This window comes from Ambystoma mexicanum, chromosome 1q (assembly GCF_040938575.1).
Source record: "Ambystoma mexicanum isolate Mex_15411 chromosome 1q, UKY_AmexF1_1, whole genome shotgun sequence".
In the NCBI taxonomy this organism is placed as follows: domain Eukaryota; kingdom Metazoa; phylum Chordata; class Amphibia; order Caudata; family Ambystomatidae; genus Ambystoma; species Ambystoma mexicanum.
The window spans coordinates 474711558-474734854 of NC_090922.1; the positions used below are offsets into that span (position 1 = coordinate 474711558).

General features: G+C 48.3%; 1 long non-coding RNA gene across 1 annotated transcript in view; it reads left to right on the forward strand.

Annotated features, from left to right (window-relative positions):
• The window catches only part of LOC138528999 (uncharacterized), a 61103-nt gene that overhangs the window by 36923 nt on the left and 883 nt on the right, over positions 1 to 23297 (forward strand). The window lies entirely within an intron of this gene.

The window sequence follows — 23297 nt, forward strand, 5'->3', positions numbered from 1 at the left end:
TAACAGTTTCAACACGTTTACCAGGGTATGGATAGGATTGCTTAGAGAGTGGAATAAAGACAATAGGGTCAAGATGGGGTAGACTATGTGTGATGGGATGTGGATACTCACAGTCCGCTCTTAAATTTGGGATTAGGCACAGTCAACCGGATTCTGAACTCCAGTGCTCGGGTCACCGGACAGCAGACTCTCCTGGCAAAAGACAGCTGGGCAAAGGTCTGGTCACAGCACAGCGACACCTCAGCGGGGTGGAGTGGGTTAGCAGGGCAAGTAGTTAGTGGTCAAAAAGCTGGTCTGGTTTCAGGATGCTTCCCAAAAGAACCCCACAGCTTTCCCTTTGGTTATTGGGATTTTTAGATCTGGGGTCTCTGGATTGAGGCCTGGCTGGGATGGTCAGCAATGCTTTGGCCTTGCAGTGAAATCTGGAATCAGCTATGCGTTGGCCTTTGCAGGGGGATCTGGAATCTGGCAAGATGAATGTGGAAAATCAGGAACGCAGGAGCAGGAAATTCAGGAAAGAGTGTCTCTAGAGTCCTGTCAGCCACCCGTTATATAAAGCATATTGACATCATAGAACTATACGGTGGGGCAGGCTTAGCTAAGCACACCTCTAAACCACTGGATTGGTCAGGGGTGATAGTAGCCGCCTTGCTCTCAGCTGGTTGGATTTCAAGGGCATGATGCCAGATTTATGATGTGAGTTTTACAATGTCCAGCCCCTCCCACAGTTACTTTAGCTAAAATCCAGTTTTGACATAAATGACACATTTGTACAACGGTAGCATTTTACCAATTTACATAAACAGGTTACATATTTTATGCAGCACATGCCAGTCCAACTCTGCAGTCTGTAAGACATTGGGCCTCATTACGAGTCCGGCAGTAACCGAGGCGGTAAAACCGCCTGGTTACCGCCGGACTCGTATTACCATTCTGCCTCCATGATTCCCGGAATTACCGGGGCATTACAACCCCGGTTTTCCGGGAATCACGGAGGCGGAATGGTGTTAATCCCCATTCCCATTGAGTCCTATTGGACTCAATGGGAATGGGGATCATGGAAACACCGGCGGCATCTCGTAATGCTGCCGGTGTTTCCTCGTCCGCCTGCAGGCAGGCGGTGTTAAACCCGCCAGGTCAAACCTGGCGGGAACATCACCTCCCGCCTGCAGGAGTCGGGATCAGGCAAAGGTGGCGGCGGGGTTACCGCCACCGTTATTTCCGGACCGCCTGATTTGTAATGAGGCCCATTGTTTTGCCCTTCTAATCATTTTTTGTCATTTTTAGTGTGAAATATTTGTCCTAAAATTCTATAACTTTATACATGTGTGTGGATTATCATTGAGCATGTCAGCATTGAAATTTGCATTGGCATCAGGTATACTTTCTGTAGAATACCCAATTCTAAGCCATTTCTATTCCCCAGGTGGCAGTGAAGGCTACAATGTCTTAAATGAAAACCCACGAAATTACATTAAAGCTGTTAATTTTTTTACATTTCTGCAAAGTCCAGTTGCAAAGATAAAAGTCTGAAAAGTTTCTTAATAAAATAACTGTTTAAGCCAAATTGTCAGCATTATCCTCCAAATATGGTCATGCCTTTCCAGGCCACCCCCTTAAGTCCAGGGTTGTCTTGGAGTTTTTCTTTGAAGCTTCTTGTAGAAGTCACAGGGAGATGTGATTTTCTTTTTCACATCTTCGTGTCCCTGAATTTCTATTGTAAGAGGCCTCTGCCCAGACGAAAGTCTGATGAGTAGGTGAACTTTCTTTGTCTTGGTCAGTCAGTTTTCCAACCTATTAATTATCAGCCAAGTGTCCTGGAAGTTTATGGTGGTTCCTTTTGGGGGAAGCCTTAGTTTAGCCAGCAGGAAAACCTGTTCTGGAGCTTGCAAAATCCAGCCATTGCAGTTTAATTCCTTTTATTTTCCTATATTTTGTCCTGAGTCAAAACAAACCTGTAGGATAAAACATCCCCTATATGTTTCACAACAACAAACCCCTTTACATTGATAGGCACGGACACGTTTTTATTCAACTTGGTACTTTTTAAAACAGGCATTTTTTCTGGTTTGTAAAAGCCAATTTTTACATGTGTGAAGCCAGCTGGCATTTTCGGTTTGTCTCTTCCCTCTGAATTTCCACATTGTTTTGTAGCCATAGTTAGTTTCTTGTACGCAGCAATTTGTTTAAAACACATATTCACTGAAATTGACATGGGCTCAGAGCCAGGGCCTCTTTAACGCATTGATGTTTGATATTTTGCATCCCAAAAGTAAAGAGTTTCCCATGTGGCTGAAGTAAAGCTTCTTTTGCAGTGGCGGCTGCTATTATAGGGCGGCCGGGCGCCGCCCCCCCAGAAAAGAAAGAGAAAAGAAAGAGGAAGCTAAAAGAGATTCAATCAGAGAACTTCTCTGATTGAATCTCTTTTTTAGCTTGCATTTCCTTTGCCAACAGCCGGGGGCGCTGTGGCAAGGCAACACCTGAAGGGCTGGGCCCGGCTGCTTACACAGCAGGGCGCGTCCCGTTTTACTCTAATTTCTTTAATAGTAGAATGCGTGGAGCTCGTAGCTCCACGCACTCTTCGTAAACCCCTTTAATTAGAAGGCTGGCGGGGCGCTTCAGGGGTGGCCCCGCCGCCAGTCTAAAATGTGCGCAAACAGCGCACTAGGTCAGTCCCTCCCCTGCATGGACACAGTAATGTCATTGGCTGTTTGCCAGCCAATGACAACCCTTGCATTGGCTGGCAAACAGCCAATGACATTACTGTATCTATGCAGATCTCGTGCTGGTGCAGGGCGTGTGGGTGCGCTTGCGCCACCTTCACACTCTCCCCTGGATTCTTTGGAGTCAGACGAGTAACGATGCGAGCTCAGCTGCCCCTGACCCCTGAAGACCACCAGAGACAGCCTGGACCACGACGCAACGAGTTGCCGGTGGGTAAGTACCAGGTGGTCCTGTCCCAGATGTTGTTCTGTTTTCTTTTGGGCCTGGGGTCGGGGACGTGGTCCACGGCCACAGTCAGCAACACTGAAAGACGTGTAGGCCAGGGCCTACGGCTTTCAGTGTTGCTCACTGACTGTGACTGGGCCCGGTCTTGGTGGTAGCGGGCCCGGGCCTGCCTACCCCCAAGGTGGGGGCCAAGGCAGGGGCTGCCTGGCCTGGGCCTTTCTTTCCCCCGGTCCGTGGATCAAGGCCCTAGAGCCTTGGGCCACGGACAGCAAGGCAAGGCCCAGGCAGGCGTGCTGCTGCTGCCGGGCAGTGCCCGTGTAGAATCTTCAACATCCAATGTGCCGTTTTATATTTTCGGCATTTTTCGACAAAAATGCTGAAAATATAAAACGGCACAAGTAGAGCCCTGGGCTGCTGCTGCCTCAGGTGACGCAACAAGAGCGGGCAGGGCTTTAATGAGGCACACGCCCAACTAGTCCGGGCTTCTGCGGTGTGATTGCGGGAATCAGTATTCCCGCAATCCCGCATCCAGTCCCACACAAACAGTGTAGAAAAAAGAAAAAAAGAAAAGAAAAAAAAATAATAATTTGGCTACAAGTGTTTGACAGTTAAAAGGGGCTTCTTGGTTATGTCACGTGTAACCCAGGTTCTCTGAATGGCATGTTATGACTCTAGTCAGTCTAGTGATGACAACAGTGTGTGCAATGGGCAAGAATTTGGCACGATGTATTGGGAGAGCTTAACTGGCAGCGTGATGTGTGTGTGTAAACTCAGCCCTGATGCAGAGTTACAGATGCATACAGCGCCGCTTCCTTCCTTCCGCTCACCTCTTAGCGCTATGGCCAGGCTTCAAGTGAAGGCATATTGCAGCTGTGCGATAGTTCGCGTGCACTCGCCGCCTCGAGATTTCTGTGAAGGCGCAGAGTCAGTGTGCGACTGCAGCTCTTTCAGCGGCACGCCGAGCCTGTAGATGTCACAAGCAGGGGTGGGGGCTGCAGCCAGACCGGTGCTCCAGGAGCTTGTGATTCACAAGTAACTTCTGAAAAGGCAATAGGCAGGGTCTGACAGCAGGCGTGAGGATGGGCTGTTGAGTCGATTGCCTTCATGACAATTGTGTTCCTTCGTAAATGGATCTGAGTGCAGTGCACCATTTTCCATCAAGTTGTTCGCTTCGCCTGATACTGGAATTCACTGGTGACAGCACTGCCTGGTACAGATTTGGCTTGCTCGCCCTCTGTGCGAGTCGAAGGTTGTTGTTGGTGCAGTACAATTGCTGGCTTAACTTACTAGCGCACATACCACATCATGCGTTGGATTTGAAATGGGGGGAAAAAAAAACTCCTGGCAAAGAGCGTGATGGCGATCTGCTCTTAAAAACGGGACCAGCACATTATGGGACAGAAAACAGTCATAGCGATTGTTCAATCAAACCAACCCGATTACAAACCCCTTCGCTCGCTCCAACTACTAAGTTCACCTGCATGTGACGGGGAGCGGCTAATCATTAAACAGAGCATGTTCACCAAGTAGCAGCAGTATTTCTGCATAAACTCTCAACCAACTTGAGAAGTGGGCTAATTACAAGTTAACCTTCAAGCAGTGGGGTGAAAACTACTGCTTAGCGGTGGTAGTTAAAGCAAGGCCTGGGCCCACCTGCAACAGACACTGGGATCACAGCAAAATCATGTGTTTATAAATTCCCAAAAATATTATAATGAACAGAGGGCAAGGGTGAGTGTGCTACTCCGTAAACCCATGCGCATGTCGCTGGGGTATGGCTGCTGAAACAGCATTCACTGAAATCTTAAGATACGGCAGGGTGTTGTGGTTGTACACAAATCCACACGGCCGGGCTTTTTATTTTATTATTATTATTAGGAGGTGAATGGACACTAATCATTTAAAATCATATTGCTCGTATGATCATATCCACTGAGAGTGCTCAATCTGTGCTCAAACTCTAATGTTCAAGACCCATCATTTTCAGAACTGAACTGGCCTGATAGCCACGCAACGAAACGGCTAGTTCTTACCAACAGGGCACCCAGAGAAACCATTTGTACTGTTATGTGAGCTCAAAGGAAGGAGGGAAACTCATTTTGCCGCTATTGGTATGTGTGTGATACTCAAGGGCAATTGAAAATATCAATGCCCGACTGCCGTGCTGTTTATTGCAATCTGGCAATTTGCGTCTGTGAAGCCTGCTACTTTAAATAGCATTGGGTTTGCACATGAACATGCTTTTAGACAGGTGGACCCTGTGTGTATGTTACTATTTTCTTCTATGGCTTATATACTTTAAATCAGGATGATAGTTTGATGAAAATGTAAAGAAATAAAAATCATAGGAACACATTTAAAACAGTGTTTTTTTTTTAAGGAAGTGTGACATTTCAATTTTAAACGTGGATTTAATAAATGAAGCAAGCATTCGGCTTTGTTTGGCTTCAGCCGTATGATTGACACACTGTTAGATATTCGTCGGAATACTACATTTGCTTCTTGATACACATAAAATAGGTAATAATAATCCCAGCAGCCAGCAAAAGTTATGCATTACACCATAGTACCAGTTATTCTCAATACAAGCTGCTGTAAAATACACCATCACACTTGCACACGTAAGAATAGTGTACCACCATTAATATGTAAAACCGAATGCTTTTTTCATATTTCGGTGGGTTTTTTGGACAGTAAATTGAACATTTTGTAGGCCGTTTTTCCAAACATTTCGTGGCGGGAGAGCCCCCCCCTGCTCCCTCCTTGGGGGGGGTGGGCTTGGGCGCTTTGCGCGCTCGCTACTAAATTCACCCTTGCAAATTTACGCCCCACCAGCTTTAAAACTCACCAGCCGCCACTGTTCTTTTGATTCCTTCCGAACTGAACAACGGCCTACATTTCGGGGATACTGCTCTTGTCTCTTGGAGCACAATGTGAATGTGAATGGCATGGCAGAGTCTCCTTAATAAAATAGTATGATGAGGAATCAGAGGAAAAAGCATCAGAGCGGCATCATTTTTAATGTAAATATTTCTCTTTTTCAATGGGAACTGTGGGTTTGCAGCAAAGCAGCGCTGCTTTTTCACTCCCCTTCTTTGGCACATGTAAGAACACAATGTGCACCCGGTTCAAACTCGCCCATTTTGTGTTTGGCAAGATGGTGCAGCCATCCTTTTGTCGCTGCAAGGTGCAGTTTTGATGCAATGGTGCTTCAAGGAGCCAGCGCAGCCATTTTGCTGTTGACTGCCAAAGCGCAGCTTGGTTACGGAGAAGAATTCTGTTGATTGTGTCAATGTAGCCCACAACAAAAGGCATGCAAAAGCCTGTAAAAGCTTGGCGCTTTTTGGGAAAATGCATGCCCAAATAAGGACTGACCCGGGTCGGTTTGACCTGGAGAAGGTGAAGGGGCAAGATGGCCAAAGGACAGGACAAAGAACCTCGTGGCCTGGCCATTTTGGAGCCAGGCCACCTATTCGTGCCAAACGTGGTAATCGCGGTTTACCTGGCAGGAAAGGGTTAAAAATATGCTAAATGATAAGCTGCCATCCGCCCTGTCCAAAGCACATCGGCAGTTCTCCTAAAAAATCCTTCGAGAGTATCTAGGGCCTTTGGAAATGACTAATAGGCCACTGGAAGGTACTGTCATGATGCCTGCCCCTGGGAAGACAGACCAGGCCCAGCAACCCCGGAAGCAGGCATCATGCCATTTGGAGCATGCCCAAAAACCCCAGTTAGGGGCTGTTTGGGTGCAGTCCTGGCGCCTATGGCGCCAGGCTCATAAGGATAAAGTCAGTCCTGGCGCCATGGGCGCCATGCTCATTTCAGAAAACGTACCTAATGCAGACCATGCTGCATAATCACCTGGTGCAGACCATGCTGCACGAAGCCACAAGCCAAATGGGGCTTAGGAGGGACTATTTACCTAAGGGACTACTTTTTTCTCCGGTGGGGGCTGTGGAAGAATACTTACCTGGAACTTCTTCCTAGGCTATTTAAACCACGCCCGGACAGCCACACGTGCTTCACGTTATTCTGCATTCAGCAGCGTAACGCTCACCGTGCCTCCAGCATCTTCCAGTCTTCAGCCACGCCTGCTTCAGTCCTGGACCACCTGGAAACGAAAAGAAAGAAGGAGAAGAGGTTCAAACTTGAAACCTTACCTGAATTCTTGATCCATCGCGCCGTCGATCTTGAAGAAGGAGTCATCGCACGCACATCGTCACGCACCTCGCAGCACCGCACTGTACTCACCATCCAGTGCAGTTTTTCTTCACTCCATCGCAGACTCTGCATTTCCAAACCGCTCTCCGATATCTAAGGGGACAAGAAAAGCCAGGTGAGTACGGGAATGCAAAAGGGCAATACAAGCTACCCCCAAAGACTTACCGGATTACCACGGGGGGTAATCACTTCATCTCGGGTCGGCGCATTTAACTCTGCATCACCGCCGCACCCCGGCCCCTAAGGGGAAACCACTGGACATTACAAGCTACCCCCCCAAAGACTTACCTGATTTACCGCAGGGGGAACTCACCTCATATCGGGTCGGCGCAGTTAACTCTGCATCATCGCCGTACCCCGGCCCCTAAGGGGAAAACCACTGTAGACTTACCTGACTCTCACCAACCGCCCTTTGGACTCTTCTTGGTGGTTAAGTTGGCAACCTACAAGGAATCGGAAAGAGTGAAGATCAGACATTTGAACTCTTACAAACTATTGGATCCTAGAGTCAATACTGGAACTCACCAATTCCTCCACGCCAGTGAAGTAACTGGTCATCTACGCGCCCCTGCGCTCGATGCAGGATGGAGAGCCCACCTTTCTAAATCATCAGGTGAGAACAAGAGGGAACATCGGGAGTGGTCAGTGGGCAGACAACGGGAGTGGAAGGTGGGTTAACGCTCGAATTACAGGAGGTTAATTCCCTTTCTCCTTTGCAGAAAGATATTCATACGAGCCGACAAACGAAGTAAGTGGGGGTGTCCAGTCAGTCATCTCGGCTCTACGTGGCACCAGGCTGGTCCAGATCGACGTCCCCGTGGGAACCAGGTGAGCGTAACAGAACGCGAAGCCTACCCACAAATACCCACCTGGCGTCATGGAGACCTCGGAAACGGATCAGTTGGCCCAATTATTAGGGGAATTAAGGGCCGAAGTGCATTCCGCCCATCAAGAAACTAATGCCCTCAGGAAAGAACTGATAGTATCAAAAGAACAAACCAATGATTTGGCCAGACAACTATTGCAAAGCCAGGCTGGACAAATACCTCTACCAGGACTTGGGGCAAGTCCAGCTCCTGTACCACTGAGTAACCCGGTGCAGATAAATCTACCTGGAGCCGTTCCCTTGGCTCCGCCTGAACGCTTTGCCGGAGACCCAAAAAGGTTTGCTATATTCATGAATCAATGCCGCTTGCACTTTTTATGTAGACCTGGAGCCTTCCCGAACGATCAGGCCAAGGTGGCCTTTGTGCTGTCATATCTCAGCGGCAGTGCGGCGGATTGGTCCATTCCACTAGTCAATCAGGATGACCCGATTCTTTCAGATGTCCAGGGTTTTCGAACAAGTATGGAAAGACTATTCGCCCGACACTCCCAAGGACAGGCTTTGGATAACGAACTTTTATCCTTACGGCAAGGCAATCAGGATCTTTTATCTTACATTGCAACCTTTAACAGATTAGTAGTGGAAACCGAATGGCCTGAAGCCAAGCAAATCACATTATTCCATCGAGGGCTTCGAGGAGAACTCAAAGATGGTTTAGCCCAAATAGTGAGCCCGCCTCAGGACTATGCTGAATATATAGATTTAGTGGTCCAGTTGGATCACAGACTTCAAACCAGAAAGGCTGACCAAACCAAGTTTGAGAATAGGGTGTTGATTAAAACCCACGTAAGCTCCAAGGGAGTAGATGCCCCGAACCTATGCAACTTGGGGGGGTTAGAGGACCCCTAACGCAGAAGGAAAGAGAAAGAAGACGACAACTGCAATTATGTCTCTATTGCGGAGCTACCGGTCATTTCCTTCGGAACTGCCCAGTAAAACCACCCAAGAAAACTATAGGAGCAGCAGACGAAAGCCATTTAGAACCTGACTCGGGAAACGATCAAGCCCGGCAAGTGTAGAGGTCCGCTTGCCGAGCCTAAAGAAGGACACTCTGACCTCGCATTTCACCATACCCATGGTCCTTGTAGATCCAGAGCAACCATCACGCATGCATGCGGTAAAGGCATACGTTGATAGTGGAGCCATAGGTAACTATTTGGACTGTGAATTGGCTTCCAGGATGAATCTATCTCTCACCCGAAAGACCACTGCCGATGTCGTCACCACAGTGGATGGAACGGAAATTGTCTCTAGGCCCGTAACTCATTCCACTGCAGAAATGACATTGCTGGGTCAATATGGGCACCGAGAGGTTATTGTGTTTGATTTGATCAAGGCCCCACAGTTCCAACTAATATTGGGAATACCTTGGTTAGAAAAACATAATCCCTGCATTGATTGGCGAGAGAAGAGACTAACCTTCCCAGAATGTGCTCACACCTGCTACCCTAAGAAAACTCAAAACTGAGTCCTGGCCCCAGTAATCCCAGCTGCCACGCAATTACCTTCTGAATACCAAGACTTTCAGGATGTCTTCCAAAAGGAACAGGCAAACACTTTACCACCTCACAGATCGTATTATTGTCAAATAGATCTTGTACCGGGAGCACAACCACCTTGCAGCAGAATCTATGCCCTTACAGAACCCGAAAACCTCCACTTGCGTCAGTACCTTGACCAGTACCTTGTTAATGGTTTCATTTGCCCGTCCAAGTCCCCTGCATCTTCAGCTTTGTTCTTCGTACCAAAAAAGGAAGGCGACCTTAGAACATGCATAGACTACCGCGCTCTGAATCAGATAACCATCAAGAATCGATACCCAGTGCCTTTGATACCTGAACTACTAGACCAGGTGAAGGACGCTTGTATATACACTAAACTAGACCTTCGGGGGGCATATCATCTGGTACGTGTCAAAGAGGGCGATGAATGAAGACTGCTTTTCGCACCAAGTGCGGATTATTTGAGTACCAGGTGATGCCTTTCGGACTATGCAATGCACCAGCAGCCTTCCAATTCTTCATGAATGATGTCCTCCGAGAGCTCATCGATGTTTGTGTGGTCGGTTACATCGACGATACCTTAGTATACTCCTTATCAGAATCTGATCATGTAAAACACGTCCGAGCAGTCCTAGAGAAGTTACGCCAGCATAAACTATATGCTAAACTGGAAAAGTGCGTCTTTCACACTACGGAAGTGGAATTCCTTGGATTTATTCTGACCCCGAGAGGAATCAGGATGGATACACGTAAGGTGGACGCAAATTCTTAATTGGCCTTCGCCAACTTCAGTCAAAGGCGTCCAAAGCATGCTTGGCTTTGCCAATTTCTACCGCAGGTTTATCCCGGACTTCTCACACATTGTGCATCCCATTACAACACTGTTGCGAAAGAATAAACGCTTTGTGTGGACAGAGGAAGCCGAAAACGCCTTCCAAGTGTTAAAAGGAAAATTCACATCTGCCCCTGTATTAAGACACCCGTGCCCGGAGCTTCCATACATAGTGGAAACGGATGCATCCAGTTCAGCCATGGGAGCAGTGCTCTCCCAAAGGGATCCCGAAACTAACCAGCTTCATCCAGTGGCATTCTGGTCAAGGAAGTTTTCGGCTCCCGAATTAAACTATGCCATTACCGACAAGGAGCTATTATCCATCAAGTCCGCCTTCAAGGCTTGGCGGCACTATGTGCTGGGTGCTAGACATACCATCACGGTCGTCACCGATCACCGAAACTTGCAATACCTAAAGACAGCTAAGGCCCAATCTTCGCGCCAACTACATTGGGCATTATCCTTCGCTGAGTTTGATTTTGTAATAACCTATCGACCAGGTTGTAAAAATGGTAAAGCAGACGCCTTGACCCGAATTGGAATGGGAGAAACAGAAATAGCCTTTGAACCAGTACCCATAATTCTCGAACAAAGGATCCTTGGCCTGACGTCCATACATTCACTGGAGGACATTCAAGAAAAGATCCACCAGCTCTTTGATTCAGTTGCCTTACAGGACTGGGCCAAGAAAGGTCCAGAGTATTCTGTCACCGATGATTTACCTTATTACCAAGACCGGCTATTTCTACCACAAAAGGAACTACAAGAACTTGTCATTTCCTGATACCATGATACCTTACTGGAAGGACATCCTGGTATTGCAAAAACTGAAGCCAAAATTAAGAAACAATTCTGGTGGCCCACCTGGCGCAAAGACATTAAATTGTTTGTTATGTCTTGTGGCATTTGCGCCCAAAATAAAAGTCAAAAGAAAAGACCCGCTGGACTATTACAACCTTTGGATATCCCACCCACTCCTTGGCATACCTTGTCATTAGACTTTATAACAGATCTTCCCCCGTGCAATGGCTTTAACACCATTTTAGTTATTGTAGACCTTTTTTCCAAAATGGCTCACTTTATTCCTTTAAAAGGGATACCTTCAGCTTTAGTCCTGGCCAAAGAGTTCCTTGAAAACATTGTTCGCCTACACGGCTTTCCATCTGTGTTGATTTCGGACCGGGGCAGTCAATTCATTTTGCATTTTTGGAAGAAATGTTGTCAATTGGCGCAGATAGATGTTAGGCTTTCCACCAGTCACCACCCTCAGACCGACGGTCAAACAGAGAGGACCAACCAGACTCTTGAGCAGTACTTGCGTTGTATGCTACATCAGTCTGAGGGTACTTGGAAAGACATTCTTTGGATTGCCGAGTATGCGTACAATAATTCCGTACACTCGGGAACCGGACAAAGTCCTTTTTTTACCATCTATGGACACCATCCTCGAACCTCGGACCTTGTTTCGCCCCAACACTTGGAGATGCCTGCGGTGGACCATCTCCACACTGTTATTACACAATCCTTTAAGGAAGCAACTGCACATTTGCGAAAGGCTAAGGAAAAATACAAGAAAGATGCGGATCTGCACAGGAGTGAAGCACTGCAATACCAGATAGGGGACCAAGTATGGTTGGCCACAAAGCACATCCCACTCAAGGGAACACGGACCTTTAACCCTAGGTATTTAGGACCTTACTCCATCGAGGCCATCATTAACCCGGTGGCTGTCAAGTTGGACCTACCTGCTCATATGCGGATTCATCCCGTTTTTCACGTATTCTTTTTGAAGCCAGTACAACCAGGAACAAGACTAACCAAACCTCCGGACCCCATCCTCATAGACGGAGAGCCCGAATTTGAGGTTAAGAGCATCTTGGACTCAAAAAAAGTGAGATCAAAAATCTTTTATCTAATCGACTAGAAAGGCTACGGTCCTCAGGAAAGGTCTTGGGATCCTAGTGACCACGTGCATGCACCTCAATTAGTGAAGAGGTTCCACCGAGAATTTCCTAACAAACCAAGGCCAGAGGGAAGAACGACTTTAGGAGGGGCCTTGAGGGGGAGTGCTGTCATGATGCCTGCCCCCGGGAAGCCAGACCAGGCCCAGCAACCCCGGAAGCAGGCATCATGCCATTTGGAGCATGCCCAAAAACCCCAGTTAGGGGCTGTTTGGGTGCAGTCCTGGCGCCTATGGAGCCAGGCTCATAAGGATAAAGTCAGTCCTGGCGCCATGGGCGCCAGGCTCATTTCAGAAAACTTACCTAATGCAGACCATGCTGCATACTCACCTGGTGCAGACCATGCTGCACAAAGCCACAAGCCAAATGGGGCTTAGGAGGGACTATTTACCTAAGGGACTACTTTTTTCTCGGGTGAGGGCTGTGGAAGAATACTTACCTGGAACTTCTTCCTAGGCTATTTAAACCACGCCCGGACAGCCACACGTGCTTCGCGTTATTCTGCATTCAGCAGCGTAACGCTCACTGTGCCTCCAGCATCTTCCAGTCTTCAGCCACGCCCGCTTCAGTCCTGGACCACCTGGAAACGAAAAGAAAGAAGGAGAAGAGGTTCAAACTTGAAACCTTACCTGAATTCTTGATCCATCGCGCCGTCGTCTTGAAGAAGGAGTCATCGCACGCGCATCGCCACGCACCTCGCAGCGCCACGCTGTACTCACCATCCAGTGCAGCTTTTCCTCACTCCATCGCAGACTCTGAATTTCCAAACCGCTCTCCGATATCTAAGGGGACAAGAAAAGCCAGGTGAGTACGGGAATGCAAAAGGGCAATACAAGCTACCCCCAAAGACTTACCGGATTACCACGGGGGGTACTCACCTCATCTCGGGTCGGCGAAGTTAACTCTGCATCACCGCCGCACCCCGGCCCCTAAGGGGAAACCATTGGACATTACAAGCTACCCCCCAAAGACTTATCTGATTTACCGCAGGGAGAACTCACCTCATATCGGGTCGGCGCAGTTAACTCTGCATCATCGCCGTACCCCGGCCCCTTAGGGGAAAACCACTATAGACTTACCTGACTCTCACCAACTGCCCTTTGGACTCTTCGTGGTGGTTCAGTTGGCAACCTACAAGGAATCGGAAAGAGTGAAGATCAGACATTTGAACTCTTACAAACTATTGGATCCTAGAGTCAATACTGGAACTCACCAATTCCTCCACGCCAGTGAAGTAACTGGTCATCTACGCGCCCCTGCGCTCGATGCAGGATGGAGAGCCCATCTTTCTAAACCATCAGGTGAGAACAAGAGGGAACATCGGGAGTGGTCAGAGGGCAGACAACGTGAGTGGAAGGTGGGTTAACGCTGACATTAAGGGAGGTTAATTCCCTTTCTCCTTTGCAGAAAGATATTCATACGAGCCGACAAACGAAGTAAGTGGGGGTGTCCAGTCAGTCATCTCGGCTCTACGTGGCACCAGGCCGGTCCAGATCGACGTCCCCGTGGGAACCAGGTGAGCGTAACAGGTACTTGGTTACATGTTGCAGAAAAGTTGCAACATTGGAAAGGACTAAGGGAAACCAAGTCTCCCAGTACTGACTGTCTTAAGGGCATGTCAGTTTCCCCATAAAAAGTGAGCGAAAAGCCCAGAAGAGTGCAGCAGAAGGCTGGGCTCCTCTGGTAAAGTCAGACTATGGTGTTTAACATCAGCAAAACATTGGGGGCTACACAACTGGAGGGAAAATTACACATAAATGGGAATCTTTCCTAACAAATAGCACCACCTGTAATAGCGCCGGCACCCAAATGCGCTATTACAGAGCCATCACAAGTCCGACATTGATGCTCTTAGCGCCAGAAAACCGGTGGGAAAACCGCCAAAAAATACCCCTGGCCAAATGCTAGAGGTAAAAGAACACATGAGACAGCAATAAGGACCCACTTGAAAACAATGCACACCAGAGGCCTACAGAAGACCCACCCATGCACAACACACCCTTCCCAATACCCTTTCAACACCAGGAGCAGGGAGGAGACAACAATAAGGGCCCAGGTGAAAACAATGCACACGACAGGCCTACAGAAGACCCACCCATGCACAACACACCCTTCCCAATACCCTTTCAACACCAGGAGCAGGGAGGAGACAACAATAAGGGCCCAGGTGAAAACAATGCACACGACAGGCCTACAGAAGACCAACCCATGCACAGCACACCCTTCCCAACACCATTTCGCCATCAGGAGCAGGGAGGAGACAGCAATACGGGCCCAGGGGAAAACAATGCACACCAGAGGCCTACAAAAGACCCACCCATGCACAACACATCCTTCCCAACACCGTGTTGCCATTTGGTGCCGGGAGCCTTGATGTGCATATATACTTGCTGCGCCTGGAGCTACAGAGACCTGCCAACCAACCCAGGACCCTGGGAGCACAGGTGTTACGCTCACCTGGCTCCCACAGAGGCGTTGATCGGAACTGGACAGCTGCGGTCTCCACCAATGTGACGCGTAGGGCCGAGATGACGGACTGGACTGGCCCACCTAGCTTCGTTTGCTTGGTACCGTAGGAATATTCTTCTGCAAATGGAGAAAGAGAATTAACCACCCGTGGAGTTGAGCGTAAATCGCCCTACCCCCGCTGTTCTCCCCACAGATCACCTTTGATGTCCCCTCTTATAGTCTCACCTGATGGTTTGAAAAGATGAGCTCTCCATCCTGCATTGAGCGCAGGGGCGCATTGATAACCAGTTGCTTCACTGGCTCGAAGGAATTGGTGAGTTCCAGAACAATATTGACTCTCAGATTCCCGGCAAGATGCCGTAAGTATAAAGTTTGTAAGAGTTCAAATGCCTGACTTTCACTATTGTCTGATTTCTTGCAGGTTGCAGCTTGATCCTAATGAAGAGTTCCTCGTGGCAACCGGTAGTATTCTGGTAAGGATTTGTATTTTCCAACACAGTTCGATAAAATAATGTCAATATGTAACCTGTTGCTTTCTCCCTTATTCAGGCGCTGAGAGAAAGTATGAAGTCTTGGGGAATAATACCTCCGGCGGTAAAATCAGGTAAGTGTATTGTGGTGAGGAGGGTTCCCCTTGTTAGTCCCTTTGTTTCACCTTGGTGTCCTTTTGTTTCCCCTTAGGGGCCGGGGTTCGGCGAAGATGCAGTGGAAGCTGCGCCAACCCGTGAAGAGGAATAGTACCCCCGGTGGTAAAATCAGGTAAGTCTATGGGAGGGTAGCTAATATTCCTCTGTGTATTCCCTTGGCTCACCTTGCTGTTCTTGTCTTCTCCTTAGGTGCCGGAGTGCGGCGGGAACATACAGGAGGATGCGGTAGAATGTGAAGATGCTGCGAAGGCCGGTGAGGTCAGCACGGCGCTGCAGCAGGCGAGGCGATGCGCATAAAATAACTTCTTTCTTCCAGCTCGAAGGTGCGATGGATCGGGAATTCAGGTAAGGATTAAAGGTATTGCTCTTGTTCTAACCTTTTCTCCTTCTTTCTCCCTTTTTCTAGGAGCTCCAAACTCGAGGCGGGCGTGGCAGAAGGCTGGATGCAGACTTGCAGGAACGGTGAGCGTTACACTGCTGGATGCAGAATAACACGAAGCGTGTGCTGCTCTTCGGGCGTGGTTTAAATAGCCTCCAAAGTAGTCCCAGGTAAGTATTCCTCCCCAGCCCCGCCCGAGTAAAAAATAGTCCCTAAGTAAAGTAGTCCCTTCCAAGCCTCTTTTGGCTTGGAGCTCTTGCAGCATGGTCTGCATCAGGTAAGTTTGCAGCATGGTCTGCATCAGGTGAGTTTTAATCTATGAGCCTGGCGCCATAGGCGCCAGGACTGGACCCAAATGACCCCTAGCAGGGGTTGTAGGGCTTGCTTAGGATAACTTGCTGCCTGCTTCCGGGGTTGCTGGACGTGGTCTGGGTCCCCGGGGGTAGGCATCATGACAGCACTCCCCCCCAAGGCCCCTTCTAAAGTCGTTCTTCCCTGTGGTTTCGGTTTGTCTGGGAAATTTCGGTGGAATTTTTTCACCAATCGGGGTGCATGAACATGGTCACTAGGTTCCCATGACCTTTCCTGTGGTCCGTAACCTTTCCAGTCGATTAAATAAAAGAGTTTTGACTTTATCAGCTTGGAGTCCAGGATGTTCTTAACTTCAAATTCGGGTTCTCCGTCTACAAGGATAGGGTCTGGTGGCTTGGTTAGTCTTGTCCCTGGTTGCACTGGTTTCAAAAGTGACACATGAAAGACGGGGTGAATTTGCATATTAGCAGGTAAGTCTAACTTGACAGCCACCGGGTTGATAATGGCCTTAATAGAGTAAGGTCCCAAATATCTGGGGTTAAAGGTCTGTGTTCCCTTTAGAGGTATATGTTTGTGGCTAACTATACTTGGTCCCCTATCTGGTATTGTGGAGTATCACTTCTATGACGATCAGCATCTTTCTTGTATTTTTCTTTCGCCTGTTTTAAATGTGTAGTTGCTTCCTTAAAAGCTTGTGTAATCGTAGCGTGCAGATGGTCCACTGCGGGCATTTCTAAGTGTTGGGGTGAGTCAAGGTCTGAGGTTCGAGGATGGTGCCCATATAAGGTATAAAAGGGGCTTTGTCCAGTTCCAGAGTGTACTAAATTATTGTATGCATATTTGGCGATCCAAAGAATGTCTTTCCAATTACTCTCAGTCTGATGTAACATACAACGCAGGTATTGTTCGAGAGTCTGGTTGGTCCTCTCCGTTTGAACATCGGTCTGGGGGTGGTGACTGGTCGATAACCTCACATCGATTTGCGCCAATTGACAGAATTTTTTTCCAAAAATGTGAAATGAATTGACTGCCCCGGTCAGAGACCAATATGGACGGAAATCCGTTTATGCGAACAATGTTTTCGAGGAACTCCTTGGACAGGATTGAAGCTGAAGGTAATCCCTTTAAAGGAATAAGGTGGGCCATCTTGGAAAAAAGATCCACAATAACTAGAATGGTGTTAAATCCATTGCATGGGGGTAGATCAGTAATAAAGTCTAACGATAAGGTGTGCCATGGTGTAGGCGGAATGTCTAAAGGTTGTAAGAGTCCAGCTGGTTTTCTCTTTTGACTTTTGTTTTGGGCGCAAATGCCACAAGACATCACAAATTATTTAATATCCTTTCGCCAGGTGGGCCATCAGAATTGTCTTTTAATTTTAGCTTCAGTTTTTGCAATACCTGGGTGCCCCTCCATTAGGGTATCATGATAACGGGAAATGACTAGCTCTTGTAGTTCCTTCTGTGGCAGAAATAGCCGTCCTTGGTAATAAGGCAGATCATTGGTGACAGAGTAGTCCAGCCCTTTTTTTACCCAGTCCTGCAGGGCTGTAGGATCAAAGAGTTGCTGGATCTTTACCCGAATGTCCTCTAGTGTCTGTAGAGTAGTCATGCCAAGAATTCTTTGTTCGGAAATTATAGGTACTGGTTCTGGGTTCACTTCTGCCTCTCCCATCCCTATTCGGGATAAGGCGTCTGCTTTACCATTCTTACAACCTGGTCGATAGGCTATTACGAAATCGAACTCAGCAAAGAAGAATGCCCATCGGAGTTGATGTGACGATTGGGCCTTGGCTGTCTTTAAATACTGTAAGTTCCGGTGATCGGTGATCACAGTAATGGTATGCCTGGCACCGAGAAGATAGTGCCGCCAAGCCTTGAAGGCAGATTTAATGGCTAATAACTCCGTGTCGGTAACCGCATAGTTTAACTCAGGTGCCGAGAACTTTCTGGACCAAAATGCTACTGGATGAAGCTGGCCAGTTTCAGGGTCCTTTTGAGACAGGACAGCTCACATGGCTAGACTGGATGCATCAGTTTCCACTATGTATGGAAGTTCAGGGCACGGGTGCTTTAATACAGGTGCAGACGTGAATTTCGCTTTCAGCTCTTGGAAGGCATTTTCAGCTTCTTCAGTCCACATTAAGCGTTTATTTTTTCGCAAGAGTGCTGTGATGGGATGTACAACATGTGAAAAATCCGGGATGAATCTGCGGAAGAAATTGGCAAAGCCGAGCATGCTTTGTACTCCTTTAACTGAACTTGGTGATGGCCAGTTAAGGATTGTGTCCACCTTTCGTGAGTCCATTTGGACTCCCTTTAGGGTCAGGATAAACACAAGGAATTCAACTTCTGTGGCATAAAAAATGCATTTTTCAAGTTTTGCATAATTTGTGCTGGTGCAATTTTTCAAGGACTGCTCGGACGTGCTTCACATGGTCAGAATCTGAAGAGGAGTATACTAGAATATCATCGATATATACGACAACACAAACGTCAATCAGTTCACAAAGGACATCGTTCATGAAGTATTGGAAGGCTGCTGGTGCATTGCACAACCTGAAAGGCATCATCTGGTATTCGAATAACCCATACTTAGTGCGGAAAGCACTCTTCCATTCGTCACCTTCTTTTACACGTACCAGATGGTATGCCCCCTGGAGATCTAATTTAGTGTATATACAAGCGTCCTTCACTTGGTCTAGTAGTTCAGGGATCAGAGGCAATGGGTATCGGTTCTTACCAGTTATCTGGTTCAACGCGCGGTAGTCTATGCACGTTCTGAGGTCCCCTTCCTTTTTGGGCACGAAGAACAAAGCTGAAGATGCAGGGGAATTGGATGGGCGAATAAAGCCATTGTCAAGGTACTGGTCTAAGTATTGTTTTAGGTGAAGGTTCTCAGGTTCCGTAAGGGCATAGATCCTGCTACAAGGGGGTTGTGCACCTGGTATGAGATCGATTTGACAATCGTATGATCTGTGAGGAGGTAAGGTGTTTGCCTGTTCTTTTTGGAAGACATCCTGGAATTCTTGGTATTCTGGAGGTAGTTGCATGACTGCTGTGGTTACTGTGGCCAGGCCTGCGTTCTGACTTTTCTTTGGGTAACAGGTTTGTGCACAATCCGGGAAGGTTATTCTCTTCTCTCGCCAATCAATACAAGGATTATGTGTTTACAACCAAGGTATCCCCAGTATTATCTGGAACTGTGGGGCTTTGATTAGATCAAACACAATAGTCTCTCGATGCCCATCCTGACCCAATAGTGTCATCTTTGCGGTGGAATGCGTTACAGGCCCAGAGGCAATTTCAGTTCCATCAACTGTGGGGATGACATCTGAGGTGGGTTTTCGGCAGAGAGGTAGATTCATCCTGGAAGCCAATTCATAGTCCACATAGTTTCCTATGGCCTTGCTATAAATGTATGCCCTTACTGCGTGCATACGCGATGGCTGCCCTGGATCTACGAGGACCATTGGTATGATGAAATGCGAGGTCTGAGTATCCTTCTTCAAGCTCGGCAAGCGGACCTCTATGCTTGTCGGGCGGGGTCGTTCCCTGAGTCTGACTCCATATGGCTTTTATCAGCAGCTCCTACCACCTTCTTGGGTGGTTTTACAGGGCAATCCCATAGAAAATGCCCAGAAGTCCCACAATATAGACACAATTGCATTTGCCATCTCCTTTCTCTTTCCTTCTGGGTTAAGGATCCTTTAACCCCTCCGATTTGCATGGGTTCTGAAGCATCTGCTCCTTTGGGGTTAGCATGGTTTTTGACCAACACCTGATTCTCAAACTTGGCTCGATCAGCCTTTCTGTGCTGAAGTCTGTGATCTAACTGGACCACTAAGTCTATATATTCAGCGCAGTCTTGAGGTGGGTTCACGACTTGAGCCAAGACATCCATGAGTTCTCCTCGAAGCCCTCGATGAAATAACGTGACTCGTTTTACCTCAGGCCATCCAGTTTCCACTATCAACCTACTAAAGGTTGCGATGTAGGTTAGAAGGTCCTGGTTACCCTGTCGTAGGGACAAAAGTTCATTATCCAGGGCCTGTCTTTGGGAGTGCCGGGCAAATAGTCTTTCCATGCTCGTTTGAAAGCCCTGAAAATCCCGAAGAATTGGGTCATCATGAGTAACTAGTGGAATTGACCAATCAGCTGCACTGCCACTGAGATATGACAATACAAAGGCTACCTTGGCTTGATCGTTTGGGAAGGCTCCAGGTCTGCATAAAAGGTGCAAGCGGCATTGGTTCACAAACACGGCGAACCTTTTAGGATCTCCTCTCCAGCAAAGCGTTCGGGTGGAGCTAATGGAATATTTCCTGGTAGGTTTATTTGCACAGGGTTACTCGATAACACAGGAGCTGGATTTCCCCCGGAACCAAGTAGGGGTGCTTGTCCAGCCTGGCTTTGCAATAGTTGCATAGCAAGGTCATCAGTTCGCTCCTTTGACAAAATCAGTTCTCTCCTAAGAGCATTGGTTTCTTGACGGGCGGAATGCACTTCAGCCCTCAGTTCCCCTAGTAATTGGGCCAATTGGTCAGTCTCTGAGGTATCCATAACGCCCGGGTGGGAATATGTGGGTAGGCTTCGCGTACTGTTACGCTCACCTGGCTCCCACAGAGGCGTCAATCGGAACTGGACAGCTGCGGTCTCCACCAATGTGACGCGTAGGGCCGAGATGACGGACTGGACTGGCCCACCTAGCTTCATTTGCTTGGCCCGTAGGAATATTCTTCTGCAAATGGAGAAAGGGAATTAACCACCCGTGGAGTTGAGCGTAAATCCCCCTACCCCCGCTGTTCTCAACACAGATCACCTTTAATGTCACCTCTTATAGTCTCACCTGATGGTTTGAAAAGATGAGCTCTCCATCCTGCATTGAGCGCAGGGGCGCGTTGATAACCAGTTGCTTCACTGGCTCGAAGGAATTGGTGAGTTCAAATGCCTGACTTTCACTCTTGTCCGATTTCTTGCAGGTTGCAGCTTGATCCTAATGAAGAGTTCCTCGTGGCAACCGGTAGTATTCTGGTAAGGATTTGTATTTTCCAACACAGTTCGATAAAATAATGTCAATATGTAACCTGTTGCTTTCTCCCTTATTCAGGCGCTGAGAGAAAGTATGAAGTCTTGGGGAATAATACCTCCGGTGGTAAAATCAGGTAAGTCTATTGTGGTGAGGAGGGTTCCCCTTGTTAGTCCCTTTGTTTCACCTTGCTGTCCTTTTGTTTCCCCTTAGGGGCCGGGGTTCAGCGAAGATGCAGTGGAAGCTGCGCCGATCCGTGAAGAGGAATAGTACCCCCGGTGGTAAAATCAGGTAAGTCTCTGGGAGGGTAGCTAATATTCCTCCGATTATTCCCTTGGCTCACCTTGCTGTTCTTGTCTTCTCCTTAGGTGCCGGAGTGCGGCGGGAACATACAGGAGGTTGCGGTGGAATGTGAAGATGCTGCGAAGGCCGGTGAGTTCAGCGCGGCGCTGCAGCAGGCGAGGCGATGCGCATAAAATAACTTCTTTCTTCCAGCTCGAAGGCGCGATGGATCGGGAATTCAGGTAAGGATTAAAGGTATTGCTCTTGTTCTAACCTTTTCTCCTTCTTTCTCCCTTTTTCTAGGAGCTCCAAACTCGAGGCGGGCGCGGCAGAAGGCTGGATGCAGACTTGCAGGCACAGTGAGCGTTACGCTGCTGGATGCAGAATAACGCGAAGCGTGTGCTGCTCTTCGGGCGTGGTTTAAATAGCCTCCAAAGTAGTCCCAGGTAAGTATTCCTCCCCAGCCCCGCCCAAGTAAAAAATAATCCCTAAGTAAAGTAGTCCCTTCCAAGCCTCTTTTGGCTTGGAGCTCTTGCAGCATGGTCTGCATCAGGTAAGTTTTCAGCATGGTCTGCATCAGGTGAGTTTTAATCTATGAGCCTGGCGCCTATGTGGCCAGGACTGACTCTCCATATGAGCCTGGCACCATAGGCACCAGGACTGGACCCAAATAGCCCCTAGCAGGGGTTGTTGGGCTTGCTTAGGATAACTTGATGCCTGCTCCGGGGTTGCTGGATGTGGTCTGGGTCCCCGGGGGTAGGCATCATGACAACAGGGGCTGGTGGGGATGAGGAGAAGGAGGAGGAGGAGAAGGAGACCAGCACCAGCAAGGCAGCCAGCCATCCCCAGAGTCAGGCCCCCACCCTGGTCCCTGACTGATGGGCAGCTGGTGAGTGAGTACAGGCTGGACAGGGCAACCATCACCCAGTTGCTGGACACAATCCAGGCTGAAATAGGCAGCCATACAGCCATCAGCACTGCTGTGCCCCCACTTGTGAAGCTTGTGTCCATTCTACAGTACCTTGGGACTGGCAGCTTCCAACACACTGTTACCATGATGCATGGTATGGCCCAGTCCACCTTCAGTGCCGTGCTGGGACAGGTGCTGGATGCAATGCTGCTCCATGTCAATATGCACATTGCATTGCCAGCCACACAGGCAAAGGTCAAATAGCTCAAGGCACAGTTCCATGCCATTGCCCAAGTCCCCAACATCATAGCAGCCCTAGACTGCACACATGTAGCACTAGTAGCACCCCGGGAACATGAGGCAGTCGACATGAACCGTAAGAATTAGCATTCCATGAACGTGCCGATGACATGTAGCCCCGACATAACCTTCATCCACTGCTGCTCCCGCTACCCAGGATCCACCCACAACTCCATCCATGGTCCTGCGCAACAGTACCATGCCAGCCTACATGGAGAGGCACTGTGGCCAATACACATGGATGTTGGGTGAGTACACATGTATACTGAAATGCATGCAAAATTGCACCTGTTGGGTGGTGGGGGAATTAACACAGGAGAATCTGTGCATGACAGAGACACAGGCAGCACTATCACAACACCATTTCCATGCATGTACCTTGCACGAGAACCCTTGCACATGTTCTACACAGCAGAACACACCCATGGCAAACACTTTTGAAAGCAGTCACATATGGAAGCCCAACTACCACAAATCATCTTGTGTGTGTCGCATTGCGGCTACTCACCCTGACACAGAAGAGACATCCCACCCTGGCCCCCAGACAGGCATGCCAATATAGTCCTAATGTAGGCACATCCACAAAACCACCATACACAAGTAGTTGGAGTCACGACAA